Source organism: Perognathus longimembris, chromosome 5, assembly GCF_023159225.1.
Source record: "Perognathus longimembris pacificus isolate PPM17 chromosome 5, ASM2315922v1, whole genome shotgun sequence".
Classification (NCBI taxonomy): domain Eukaryota; kingdom Metazoa; phylum Chordata; class Mammalia; order Rodentia; family Heteromyidae; genus Perognathus; species Perognathus longimembris.
In genome coordinates, this window is record NC_063165.1 from 24,038,848 (window position 1) to 24,052,662 (window position 13,815).

At 33.2% G+C, this 13,815-nt stretch overlaps 1 long non-coding RNA gene across 1 annotated transcript in view; it reads right to left on the reverse strand.

Annotated features, from left to right (window-relative positions):
• Positions 1 to 5,189: 5,189 nt before the first annotated feature.
• Positions 5,190 to 13,815, reverse strand: part of LOC125351244 — a 29,381-nt gene continuing 20,755 nt past the window's right edge. Inside the window, exons 2-3 of the long non-coding RNA XR_007210918.1 lie at positions 12,659 to 12,661; positions 5,190 to 5,333 (exon numbers count right to left, since the gene is read on the reverse strand). This is a non-coding gene — a long non-coding RNA (uncharacterized LOC125351244). The remainder of the gene's footprint in view (positions 5,334 to 12,658; positions 12,662 to 13,815) is intronic.

Here is a 13,815-nt window from a genome sequence, read left to right on the forward strand (position 1 = left end):
GAACTAGCCAAGGGCAAATAAATTTGCAATTTTGTTTCATAATTATATACCCAAAATTAAATGCAAGCTAAAGGCAAATTATAGAATGTAAATAAATAATATTGAGAGTAAAAGAAGCATGCAGAGAAGCACTCTGAAATAATTTTATGATCTGTTTCTCCAGATAATCTTTAGATTCTCAGACTCTCTAAAGAAGAAGTTTTTTACACTTCTTTCTTTGGTTCTGCTTCAGCTTGAAATTCAAATGAATTAAAATAAGATACTTATGTCTGTGAATATCCCAAGTCAAAAGCCACAGAACAGAGAAAGAGGAAAAAAATGACCCTCTTAACTTTAGAAAAAAAGTAAAGAAATCGTTTCAGTATAATTGACAATCAAAAAAACTAAAAAAACAAAAACCAGAAACAAAATTAATAAAAACAAGTTACTTATTGAGAAAGGAAGTTATGTCATTTTATATGTGCTTTAAAAAGGAGAAGAGACAGAAAAAGTAACTATAAGGAATTTCTACTCAAGAGAATATCTGCTGTCATTCCTATAAATGCCAATGCTTGGGGACATGGAATGGTTTCATGCTTGTTCAAATGAATTAATGCAAAATATGTACATTTTTTTTAAAATCACAAGATTCATTATTGCAATCTGTAGAGATATAGAAACATTGTATGCATTTGACTTTTAAATGATCAAAAGTCACTTGCAATAAAATATAAAAATATGCTTAAATATTTCCATTTTTATATCATTTAATTTTGAGTCAGAAATGTGTTTGGGCTGGGAATATGGCCTCGTGGCAAGAGTGCTTGCCTTGTATACATGAGGCCCTGGGTTCGATTCCTCAGCACCACATATACAGAAAATGGCCAGAAGGGGCGCTGTGGCTCAAGTGGCAGAGTGCTAGCCTTGAGCAAAAAAGAAGCCAGGGACAGTGCTCAGGCCATGAGTTCACAGCCTAGGACTGGCCAAAAAAAAAAAAAAAAAAAGAAATGTGGTTCAGACTAGCCAACAATTGCTGATTGTCATGCCTCAGCCTTCCAAGTACTCATAATGCAGATGTGGCCGACCATGAATAGCTCCAAGAGTTCTTATAAGTATAATGACTAACAAAACAATACAGACAATAGATAAATCATGGCTAGTGAATAATTTATATAATATGTATGAAGTAATTTATACATCCAGCAGAACTACTTCTAAGTCAACATCAATTGATTTTTGCTCATGAAATCTTTAGAGAACAAATGACACTTGTATGATTTAATATTTCATTAAAATTAAGTCCTCAATCAACAGTATATAATATAGCCATATTTAAAAAGATGTTAAAATTTAGTTTTGGAAGTTGAATATTTTCAAAATTTAATATTCATGACTAAATAAAAGAGTGTCAAATACTGGTAATTTGATAGTGTTCAAATATGAAGTTTCCATAGTGTCCAGATACTAAGCACACATTGATTTGTATGTCAGTCTTCAAAGGCAGCTGGCCATCAACCATGTTAACACACATCTCTAACTATAGTAGTTAAAAGGCAGGGATGAGAAGGACTGATAGTTAAAGGAAGCATCATGGGGAAAATATTAGCAAGAATTTACCACAACATACAATTCGGTCACGGTGCTTAAAAGGTGAAACAGGATGTGTTGGGCTGAGGATGACTAAGAACAAGTTTTAAGCAAAAATTGTGAAAAACTGTCTGAAAAATAACAAATGTGTGGTAAAGTGCCTACTTATCTCAAGTTCTTGTATTCAAACCCATATATGGCCAAAAAAATAACCAAACAATGAATGTTACTGGCTGTAATGAACCAAACCATTTCATCAATATTACTAAACAATAACTGATATTACCTAACTAAAATAATAAGATGTATGAGCAGATATTTTGAAACCATTTTAATTTTTACTAACATTAGTCATACTTGATAACTCATTTTGGCATATTCACATATGCATATAATATACTTTATTTAGATTAATCATGTGTATCATGTCCCCTTCCTGACATACCCTCTCCTTCCTTCCCAAACCAATCACATCAAAATTTCCTGTTCCATTTTCTTATGGGTACAAAAATATTTTGCCCATGTCATCCTGTTTTACCTTCTCGATTGCCTTTTTTGACATATATTTTCAATGTGCTGTACTAAGGTGTAAGATCCATGGTCTTTCAACAATTTTCCTTACCTCACTTTACTGGGAGAGTAGTATACATATAAAAATATATAATACATACAGAAGCTCTTTGAAAAAGAATGCTTTTATTTCATGGTAAGATTAGTAAATATTCAATAAACCCTGACTTCTGCATTTTCAGCAGATTTGAGTCCAGAGGAAAAGACATATCCTTCAAATGAAGCTGAATATAAAGAGAGCAGAATTATTTAAGGAATGAACTTACTTGTCTGTACAATATTTTAAAAAATGGTAAACACTTCATTGCCAATGGGTTTGTAAAACAAATATATTGTCCAGAGAAATCAGACATGTCAGTTCTGGTATTCTCTCTCACATTAAAGCTTCCAGTCAATTTCCTTATCAGTTTTTTTTTTTTTTGTCATTTCTTTATTCTAAAAGTGATGTACACAGGGGTTACAGTTTCATATGTATGTCAGTGAATACATTTCTTATCCGACTTGTTACCTCCTCCCTTATTTTGTCCCTTCCTCTCCCCTCCCCATTTCCCTCCCTCCCATGGGTTGTTCAGTTGGTTTTCACCAACTGTAAGTATTGTAAGTATTGGTATTGCATCAGTTTGTCTTTTTATCCTTTGTCTCTCTATTTTGGTATTCCCTTTCCTTTCCCTAGTGTCAATAAACATATATACAATATCCAGAGTACTAAAATCAGTTACAGTGATATCAGGGGAAGAACCATGGGGAAGAACCATGGGAAAGAAAGACAAAAGAAAATGGGCATAATTTCACATGGTATTTTGAAAATAACAATGATAAACCAGCTGTTTCTATAACTTGGAGTTCATTTCAATTAGCATTATCTTTTCATTCTTTTTTATTTTATTTTTTTCTTATTTATTGTCAAAGTGATATATGGAGAAGTTACAGTTTCATACATTAGGTATTGGATACAGTTCTTGTACTGTTTGCTACCAGCTCCCTCATTCCCCCCACGAGTTGTTCAGTTGGTTTTTTTTTTTATATATATTTTTTCTTTAACATTTTTTTAATTTTTATTGTCAAACTGATGTACAGAGAGGTTACAGTATCATTTGTTAGGCATTGGATACATTTCTTGGTTGTTGTTTTTTTTTACTACTTCCCTCATTTCCCCCTCCCCCCTTCCCCCGAATGAGTTGTTCAGTTCATTGACACCAGTTTTGCAAATATTGCTTTTGTAGTCGTTTGCCTTTTTTACCCTGTGTCTCTCAATTTTGGTATTCCCTTTCAGTTTCCTAGTTCTAATACCAGTATGCAAGGTTTCCAACTGTACTCAGATAAGATACAGAGATAGTGCAGGTACACCACAGGAAGGAGATACAAGAAGATCATCATTAATAGAAGCTACAGTTACACATAGCATGTTCATTTCACTCAGCTTCATCTTATGTGTTCATAAGGGCATAGCTATTGGGCTCTTGAGATCCTCTTCTGTGACTTGCCTAAACCTGTGCTAATTATTTCCTATGAGGGAGACCATAGAGTCCATGTTTCTTTGGGTCTGGCTCACTTAGTATAATTTTTTCCAAGTCCTTCCATTTCCTTACGAATGGGCAATGTCATTCTTTCTGACGGAGGCATAAAATTCCATGTGTGTATGTACCACATTTTCCTGATCCATTGGTCTACTGAGGGGCATCTGGGTTGGTTCCATATTGTAGCTATGACAAATTGTGCTGTGATGAACATTGTTGTGCTGGTGGCTTTAGTGTGTGCTTGTTTGTTGTCTTTTGGGTAGATGCCCAAAAGTAGGGCTGCTGGATTATAGGGGAGCTCTATGTTTAGCCTTCTGAGGAATCTCCATACCTCTTGCCAGAGTGGCTGAACCAGTTTACATTCACACCAACAATGAAGTAGGGTTCTCTTTTGACCACATCCCCTCCAACATTTGTTATTGTTAATTTTCTTGATATAGGACATTCTTACTGGGGTGAGGTGGAATCTCAATGTTGTTTTGATTTGCATTTCTTTTATGGCCAGTGATGTAGAGCACTTTTTCCTATGTCTCTTGGCCATTCCCATTTCCTCATCAGAGAAGTCTATTTTTAATTCTTTAGCCCACTTGTTGAGGGAGCTATTGGTTCTTTGTGGTATTGTTTTGGAGGAATGTAATTTTTTAGTTCTGCATATATTTTAGATATGAGGCTTTTGTCCTTTGTATGTCCGGTAAAGATCTTTTCCCAATCTGTGGGCTTTCTGTTTGGAGGAATGTAATTTTTTAGTTCTGCATATATTTTAGATATGAGGCTTTTGTCCTTTGTATGTCCGGTAAAGATCTTTTCCCAATCTGTGGGCTTTCTGTTTATCTTGCGAGTTATGTCCTTTGCCCTGCAGAAACTCTGCAGTTTGATCCAGTCCCATTTGTCCATCCTTTCGTTGATTTGTAGCATTTCTGGGTCTTTGTTAAGGAAGTTCCATCCTGTGCCAAGGAGCCCCAAGTGTTTCTCCTACTTCTTCCTTTAGTGTTTTCAGGGTATCTGTTTTACTTTCAAGGTCTTTGATCCATTTGGAATTGATTTTGGTGCGGGGTGATACATAAGGATCTAGTTTTAGTTTGTTGCATGTGTTGAACCAATTTTGCCAACACCATTTGTTAAAGAGGCTCTATTTCTTCCATCCTATTTTTTAAGCTCCTTTATCAAAGACTATGTGGGCATAGTTCTGTGGTTTCATTTCTGGGTCTTCAATTCTGTTCCATTTGTTCTTCAGATCTGTTGTGGTTCCTCTTATGTGTACATCTGGACATAGCTATTGAGCTATTTGAATCTTCTGGTAGGACTATCCTAAACATGGACTAATTATCCCCAGTTTTTAATTTTTTGTAATTTTTAAATTTTTTGTTAAGTGATGTACAGAAGGGTTAGACTTACATGAGTAAGGTAGTAAATAAATTTCTTTTCAAATTTGTTACCTCCTCCTTCATTGTTCTCCCATCTTCTCTCCTCCCTAATACCCCCCTCAACTTGTACAGTTGGTCTGCAGCATATTGTCTTGCAAATATTGCAGTTTCATTGTTTAGCCTTTCATCCTTGTCTCACCATTTTGTTGTTCCCCTTTCCTTCCCTAATTCAGACAAACATATATGCAATACCCAGGTTACCAAAGCAAATAGAGTAACAAAAGAGGCTAAACCATAGATGAGATAAACAAAAGAACTAATTTCACAGTGTGTTATAATTTTTGTCATAGTTTATACAGTGTTGTTATAAACAATAGAGAAAATTGACTTAATATAATATGACTTCTGGAATGTAATAGGTGACCAAAGGCATTTGTGAAATGAAACAGATAAACTGCTCTATGATGTTTTTAAAAAGAGAGAAACATAAATTTCCTACATAGGTTCCTTAATAGAAATATTGCAAGGGCTCAGGACATGGCTTAGTAGTAGAGTGCTTGTCTAGCATGCATGATGCCCTGGTTTCAATTTTTGGTACCACATAAATAAAATAGATAAACAAAAATTTAAAAATAGCAATATTGCAATATGCATTCATATCAACCATTGTTATTATTTGTAAAAAAATGCACCCTATATGTTGCATTTCCTTGAGTTTAAATTCTAGGCCTTTGTAAGTCTACCCTACATATAAAATATCTTGTTCTAAATTCTTTCTGAAAACATACTTGCACTGACAGCTTCAATGGTTTGTAAAATGATTATATATTTTGAATTGATATCAGAATTATTTGGAAATTTACATAATCCTAATCTTCCAAATATTTCAGATGTTTTTGTTACTTGGAAAAGCAGCCATTGCACCATTGTTTAGCACGTTATGTGTTAATATTTAGCTAGCAAATAGTCTATAGTTTTATCTTCAAAAAGCATTTGTTTTCTCGTTTGTGTCAAAAAGTCTTTATTTACTTGCTTTTTTGCACTATGTTATGAAATATGAATTTTAGAGTTCCTGGAAGTAGTGACTCCCATCTTTAATTCTAGCTACTCAAGAGGCTGACATCTGGGAATTGCTATTGAAGGCCAGCCAGGGAAGAAAAGTCCTTATGAGAATCTCCAGTCAACCACTCAAAAACTGGGAGTGGCATTGTGGCTTAAGTGGGAGTGTGCTAGCTTTGAGCACAAAGAGGCACAGGATCTTAGTTCAATCCCCACACAGTGATATCATTAAGATGTATGAGAGAAATAGAGATAAAATATGAAGCATTTTTCTTAATCTTTGAGATTGTGAAATATTTCTAGTCAGAAGTTGGTTCTGTAGTTATAGGTATTAGTAAAGTATATTGAGCAAAATGAGTATAACCTAATTCAAGATGTGGGAAATATGAGCTCATTTGTTGAAATGAGTGTTATTTTTCTCATACCTAGAAAGTGAGAAAAGTAGCTGAAGAACAAGGAGTACTTGATAGAGTAGCATGGGAGCTTTATCTATAGTTCCTGAAATTCTTAATGATTTTAGTGGAAAAAAAGAAATGAGGACCATGTAAGAATCTAAAGGATCATTAAGTGGCATAATCCAACGTATAGCTGTGATACATTGACTACTTGAGGAGATCGTTAACTTCCAGAGTAACACCTTCACTCTCCTAGGAGTCATTTTTGTATTTCAGAAATGAGTGTGTGCTCTAAGTATTTTTTTTTATTCTTCCCCTCCTCTTTTTGTATGATGAAAACATAGATTTAACATTTTTAATCACATAAAACTCAACCCAACTTTTATAGTTTAAAAAAACAAGTATCAGTTATTTTAAAAGTTACTTGAGTCAGTTTGGTTACATTTTAACCCATTTCTCTACAGGAGGTCTTGCATAGCTATAATCTAGTGGCTGAGAAGAGCTGACTTCTTGTTGGAAGGGGGACCAGGGAGACATCTGCTCTCCAGTGCTCTTGGCTGGTGGTAACATTTAATTACTATAATGGTAGGTTCAGAGCAGCTGGCTCTTTACCAGGAAAAGAAGAGAGAATGACTGAAAAGAGTTTGTTATCAATATGGAGTATTATGTAAAGAACCTTTTTTAAAGAAGTGACATCCTGTCATGTTGGCAATTACATTAGTTAAAAGAAAATTAAAGACTGCTGAAACTCAAGGTTGGGGCAAGCCAGCATAATCTTGGTGGTTATAAAGAACATGCACATGAAAAGATAGAATCATATGTGTCATCTCAATTTCTATCTACTACATTCTTGCTTTTTATCTTTGTCTTAGATCTGGGTTTAGATTTCCTACTCTGGCTGCACAATACATGTACCAAGTACATTTTCATTGCCGCATAAAAATTTTAAATTCCCTTCCCTTGTGGTTTATAATATAAGCTAGTTTCATGATTCAAAGAAAGAATTCAGATATTCCTACCTATGTAGGGAATAAAAAATTAAATTTTCCTATTACATTGACAAAAATTCTTTTGAGATTTACATAATAATATAATTGTTCTATAATATAATAAAAAGAAAAAGAAAGAAGAAAAGAAAATACCTTGAGTATCAGTAGTATATATTTTTTTGTATTGTTCTGTTTATTATGTCAGGTCATGGACTTTACAATCAGGCCCTAGGGGATGTGCCTGAGTTTTATTGCTCAAGGCTAACACTCTACCACTCTGACTTTTCTACACAAGCTGGTTTCCAACTGTGATGATCAGATCTCAGCTTCTTGATTAGTTAGGATTATAGGCATGAGCCACTGGTGCCTGGCTCAGTATTATGCTTTATTTTGTTCATTAAATAATTATTTCTACAAAGTAAAAATAAATATTGCAAAACACCATATTTATGTAAAAAGAACAAAGAAAACCTAAAGCTCTAAATGCACTGTTCATAGATAGTCATTACTACACTTTTAATAAAAATGTATTATATGTATGCATATATATGTCCAACTTTACAATAACAGTTCATAGCATTACAAAAACAATTGTTGGAAAGATGGAAAGATCCTGGAATATATGAAAGTATTAGTTATGAAAGAATAAAGACATAAATCATTCTAGTTAATGTGCTTTCTAGTGAGAATGCATGATATCACTGTTGCTCAAAAGAGTGATCATGTAAGGTCCACAGGGTAAAGGCCATGTCATTTGAAGTTCACCACCTTTGAAAAATAATCAATGCTTACTCTGGAACATGTACATCACTTGGAAATGACTACATTAATTTTTTTTCAGAAATAAATGAAAAATGTTATGTATGTTCTGTCTCTCTTTTGTTCTTTCCAAACAATACTTCAAAATTAGAATTTGCCCCCCACACACACCTTTTTTTTTGAGAATGGGACAGAAAATCTGGACCTCATATTTGCTAAGCAGAATCCAACTATTTAACACACATTCTGGGGCTGGGAATATGGCCTAGTGGCAAGCGTGCTTGCCTCATATATATGAAGCTCTGGGTTCGATTCTCCAGCATCACATATATAGAAAACAGCCAGAAGTGGTGTTGTGGCTCAAGTGGCAGAGTGCTAGCCTTGAGCAAAAAGAAGCCAGGGACAGTGCTCAGGCCCTGAGTCCAAGCCCAGGCCTGGCAAAAATACAACAACAAAACAAAACAAAAAACAAAACAACAACAAAAAAACCCCACACATTCTGAGTCAGAAATTATTTCTTAGCATCAGATTGGAAATATTTAATCAAATTTGTGAGTAATCTATAAGAATGATTCTATCATACTTTCAAAAATTATTATTTTGACATGAAATGTACCCAGTAAGCTATCATTTTGTGACATTGAGGAAACGGTGAAAATTTTGAGAGGTAGATGCTGTGTGGAGGAAATAGTTCAGTGGAAAGTGACTTTCAAAGTTACACTGAGAGTATAATAAAAGGTTGAGGGTAAGTGGATTATAAGCAAATATATGAAAATTCAACAGGGAAATTCCAACCTGTAAAATATATAGATACTTGGACAGACATACAGACAACTGACAGACAGATAGACAGATAATAGACAGATATCTATTATCTACCTATCTACCCACCTAACCTATTTACATATCTATCTATCTATCTATCTATCTATCTATCTATCTATCTATCTATCTATCCAGCCATTGATCTATTTGTCTATTTGTTTTGTTCTCCCTGGGAATTTAACTTGTGTCCTAAGCCCTGTCCCTGATCTGATCTTCTTGTTTGTTGTTGTTACTTAATTGGATACTCACAAATTTTCTACTCAGGCTTCCTTGGAACTCTGATCTTTCGATCTCAGCTTTCTAAATAGCTAGGATTACAAGGCTTGAGTCATTAGTGCCCAACTACTATATTCTTTCCAAGAAATTGAAAGAGGATAAATGCAATGTTATTTTACTTTTTAATGTTTACATTATCTACCAACACTCTTCACCTTTATCATCATAATGACAAAGGGAAGATATGCAAATTAGAATGAAAAATAAAATTTCCTTGGTCATTTGTGTTTCTAGGAATCATTCCTTTCTTTCTGAATTTAATAAGTTCTACTGGAAACATGGCTCTCATGATATTAAAAAAAAAACAACATTTCTACTTAAATTTTCTAAGTAGCAAATTTACTTTTCAATTGCTCTGAGTCTTGTTGAAACCATAAAAAATAAAATTATAAAAAATTATAAATACTGATAGGGCATCAGTTGTTCTCTTTATAGTAATTAGGCAAGGAAATGGTGAATGTACAAGTTGCACATAGCTTGTATGGTCCCATTAGGTGAAAGAAAACTGAGCCCAGCTTGAGGCCTTTTCTGGTGTCATCATGCATCGGTATGATGGCATGCATTTGTCTGTGAAGTGGACTCTATTTCAGTGTAAATTGGATGGTGAACATTTAGGATGATAGAAACATTATCGTAGTTTTGTCACATTTAATATAAAATTAATCACACATCAGTTCTAACAAAGACTGAAGAAGCCACTTTATTAAGATAAGAAGAAATGTAATGGGAAGGAATGTATATGAATTTGTAGAAAAATCACTATAATGAATCGCCTTATGTTAATTTTAAAAATGGGAGATGCTGCAATTGAGATGGACTTTTATGGCAGACGGGGAAAATTAAAAATTGTTAACGAGAGCAACGTTATGTTTGTAGCTACAATTGAAGGTACTACTAAGATGATCTGATCTAGTGGTTTATTGATCCTCCATTTCCTAGGAATGGATTAGATGTGTACTTGACCTATATAGCTAAAATAGACCTAGACTGTGGAGAACCTGGATGGAAAAATTACAGAGATATTTCCTAATTATAGAGAAGAAGGCATTTAGTTTTATATAAAATAAAATGTTTTATATTCATGAACTGCTTTGTTGAATAACTCCTTTGTACTTAAAGATAATAGAATACATAAAAATGTTGGCCCATTATTATGCATTTTAGAAGAAAAACCCAAAGTAAAAATAAGTACTACCTGTACAGAAGGTTTAGTACAATGATGTATCACTAAAAACAGGTCCAGGATATGAAACTAGGGATAAGGTACATTAAATGCTTCCATAGAGGACGAGGTTCTCAGTAGTTAAATGTACAATGTGACCTTGAGTATGTATTAGGTACCCATTTCCATGGTGTATTGGTTTTCTACAATTGTCATAGTAAAGTATCAAAGAATGATGGATTCATTACATAATTATATTTTCCCATGGTTCTAGAGGCTTTAATTTCAAGATCCAGCTGTTAGTAGGGTTGTTTCTTTCTAAGTTCTCTCTGCTCATTTTGGAGGTAACAGCTGCTTTTTTTTTTTTATTTCTGCATTCAAATGGTCTTCTTTTTGTGCTTCTCTGTGTCTTTTTCTGTTTTTACAAGGAGTCCAATTATGACAGATTAAGGCCCATTTGTATAACTTCAGCTTATTGTAATGGTGTCCTAATAGACTCTGTTTCTAAATAAAGTTATATTCTGAAAAGCAAATACTAGAACTTCAAAATAAAATGTTTAGGAAGAAAACAATCCAGTACATAATGGCTTATAATGAGTTTAGGTAGATATAAGTCATGCTGGTAGACGTGTGGGTTCATTAGGACCTGGAGAATCTTATCTCTCTTGGGACAAATCCAATATTGCTATCAACATAGCTGTGTTTATCTCAACCACACTAGTAGTTGAATTCTAAAAAGTAACATATACTGGTATAGCAGGATTGCATCGAGTGCCAGCTGGAAGTGTTTGATCTAACAGAAGCTAGTAATTTGCCTTTTGGAGTAATTTAATAGTTTATTCAGTGCTTAATTATTATACTTATAATGAGTACAATGTTTTTTTAGATCCTAAATCTTAGTAGTTTTCTGCCACATTGTAGTGAAATAATTTACATGCATTTTCTCACATGAATTTGATACTTGTTCTAACATGAAGATAGTAAATGTGCAAATGCATGGCCCATAAATGCCTACTACATTCATCCAATCATTTTCTCCATAATGGCCACACTCCTGAAGAAATAGATTTGCTTTCATATCTATTTTCTGAAGGTCATAGGAGACTTTCTCCAAGTACCTTTTCAAGTTTTACCTACTGCTACATGTTTTTCTTTCCTCTAACAAACATTTGACTAAAAATAACATTTTCTAATTTAACATTCTATGATGATATAGAATCTTTTAAATTTTTTTGCTTGTCTAATGGAAGCACTGATTGGATCACAGAATCTATGTTCTGTGAATGCTTGAAAAAAATTAACGTTATCTGCTAGGAAAATGAGAGTTTTGAAAATATGTCATTTCTCATTGGTAATTTAAATTTATTAGAAGATGCCAAGCACCCACTCATGCCTGTAATCCTAGTTACTCAAGAGGCTGAGATATGAGGATCACAATTCAAAGCCAGACCAGGCAGAAAATTTCTGTCCATGATATTTTAATCTCCAATTAATCAACAGAAAACCAAAGTGGCTCTTTGGTTCAAGTGGTAGGGTGCTAGCCTTGAGATGAAGAGTTCAGAGATAGCGCACAGGTCCAGAATTCAAGCCCTATGACCAAATAAATAAATAAATAAACAAACAAACAAACACATACATAAAATTATTAAAAGAATGTGAATATCAAAATGGTGTGACAAAGAATAAAGGGTGAACCAATGCAACAGGGGAACTTAAAAGATAATTTGCTCAGAATGAACTGTACAACTGGCAGTGTGTGTGGGGGTTGTGGCAGAGGATAGATGGGAGAAAAATAAGGGAGGAGGTAACAAGTTTGACATATGTAACTCTGTCAGCACCTTGACAATACAATTAAACTAAAAAAAATTGCTCTCCATATTACCTTAGGTGATAAATTTCTGATTTGCTTTACCTCCTTTACTATGGTTGGCATCAAATCCTTGCCTTCTTCTCCTCTTTTATTCAGCACTTTGTGTCCACTTTTTACATATTTACTATTCATAACATCAAAATCTTTCCATTTTATATTATGGGAACTATTTATTGTAACCACTTTAAACTTAATCATTACAATACAGGATAGATTTGTTCAAGCAGGCCACCATGCTCTATTTACTATTTTTTTAAATAAAATTATTTTTAACTGAGAATATTTGACAGTGAAAATTCAACTCACAAACTAAGAAGTCAATGTATAATTTCATCAGAATGGTATATCTTATAAGGAAAATGTGTATGTATGCAATAAAATATTGAATTTATTAATTTGAACCAGGGATGAATAGATTACATTTAAATATAAGCATATCTCTAATTATCACATATTGCACTCTTAACTTTCTCAATAAATTATGGAATCATACTGAAAATAATCCCTTCATAATTATGAAGTGGAAATTAGTTAACAAGGTACCAATGACAGTGTATAAAAGTTTAGAAATTATTTGTTAAAGAAAGTAAGTGTGGAAATTACTTGTTAATGTTTTCACACATCAAAATAATATCTTGCTGAATAACCATTAAAAAACCACCTTCCAACCTATACTACTTTAAGTTTTAACTGGAAAGAATGCTTTAGAACATTTTTTATCACTACGTGTAGGTGGCAGAACATTACTGGGTCATATTTTGCTTTAAATGTGCATAATTGTAGTACTTGTCAAGATGGATTGAAAGTGTAACTATGTAATCATCTTCATTTAGAATTTAGAAGAATGAAGTTCCCAAATAAAATATTTTGTATATATGATCAGACAAAATTTTATTATATTTGTCTTTTTCTTTAAATATTATGTACTTTAATACTTTTCTGTTTTAGGAGAAGGTAAGTTAGATATCCATGTAAGCATACTATGTATACTGAACAGACATGCCCTATTTGTCTCTCCCTCTTTCTCTTTCACCGCCAACCCAAATCAATCCTACCTAGGTTTATTAGTTATAAGAAAAGTATTACGGGCATATATTTACCATCTCCACAACATATAATTTAGCACTTTATGCTAATTTTAATAGAAGACTAGGTAATAGTTCTCTACCTAGATAATTGAAATGATTTATCATCCATTTCCTAATATTATATTTTTATTCTTATGCTAAGATTAAATATTGTTCATAGGCTGGCATATTTTAACTATTTTGGAAACAATGTCCTGCTTTCAGGAAAAAAAAATCAATTCAATTATTAAATTTGAGGTTTTTATTATCAATGAACAATATTACTGTTTTCTACATTGTTTTTATTTTCAAAAGATTTTTTATGTGTTGGTATGGGCTCGTGAGTATAAAATGTGGTATTGATGCATTATTTTATTTTCCCCAGCACATCCTTAT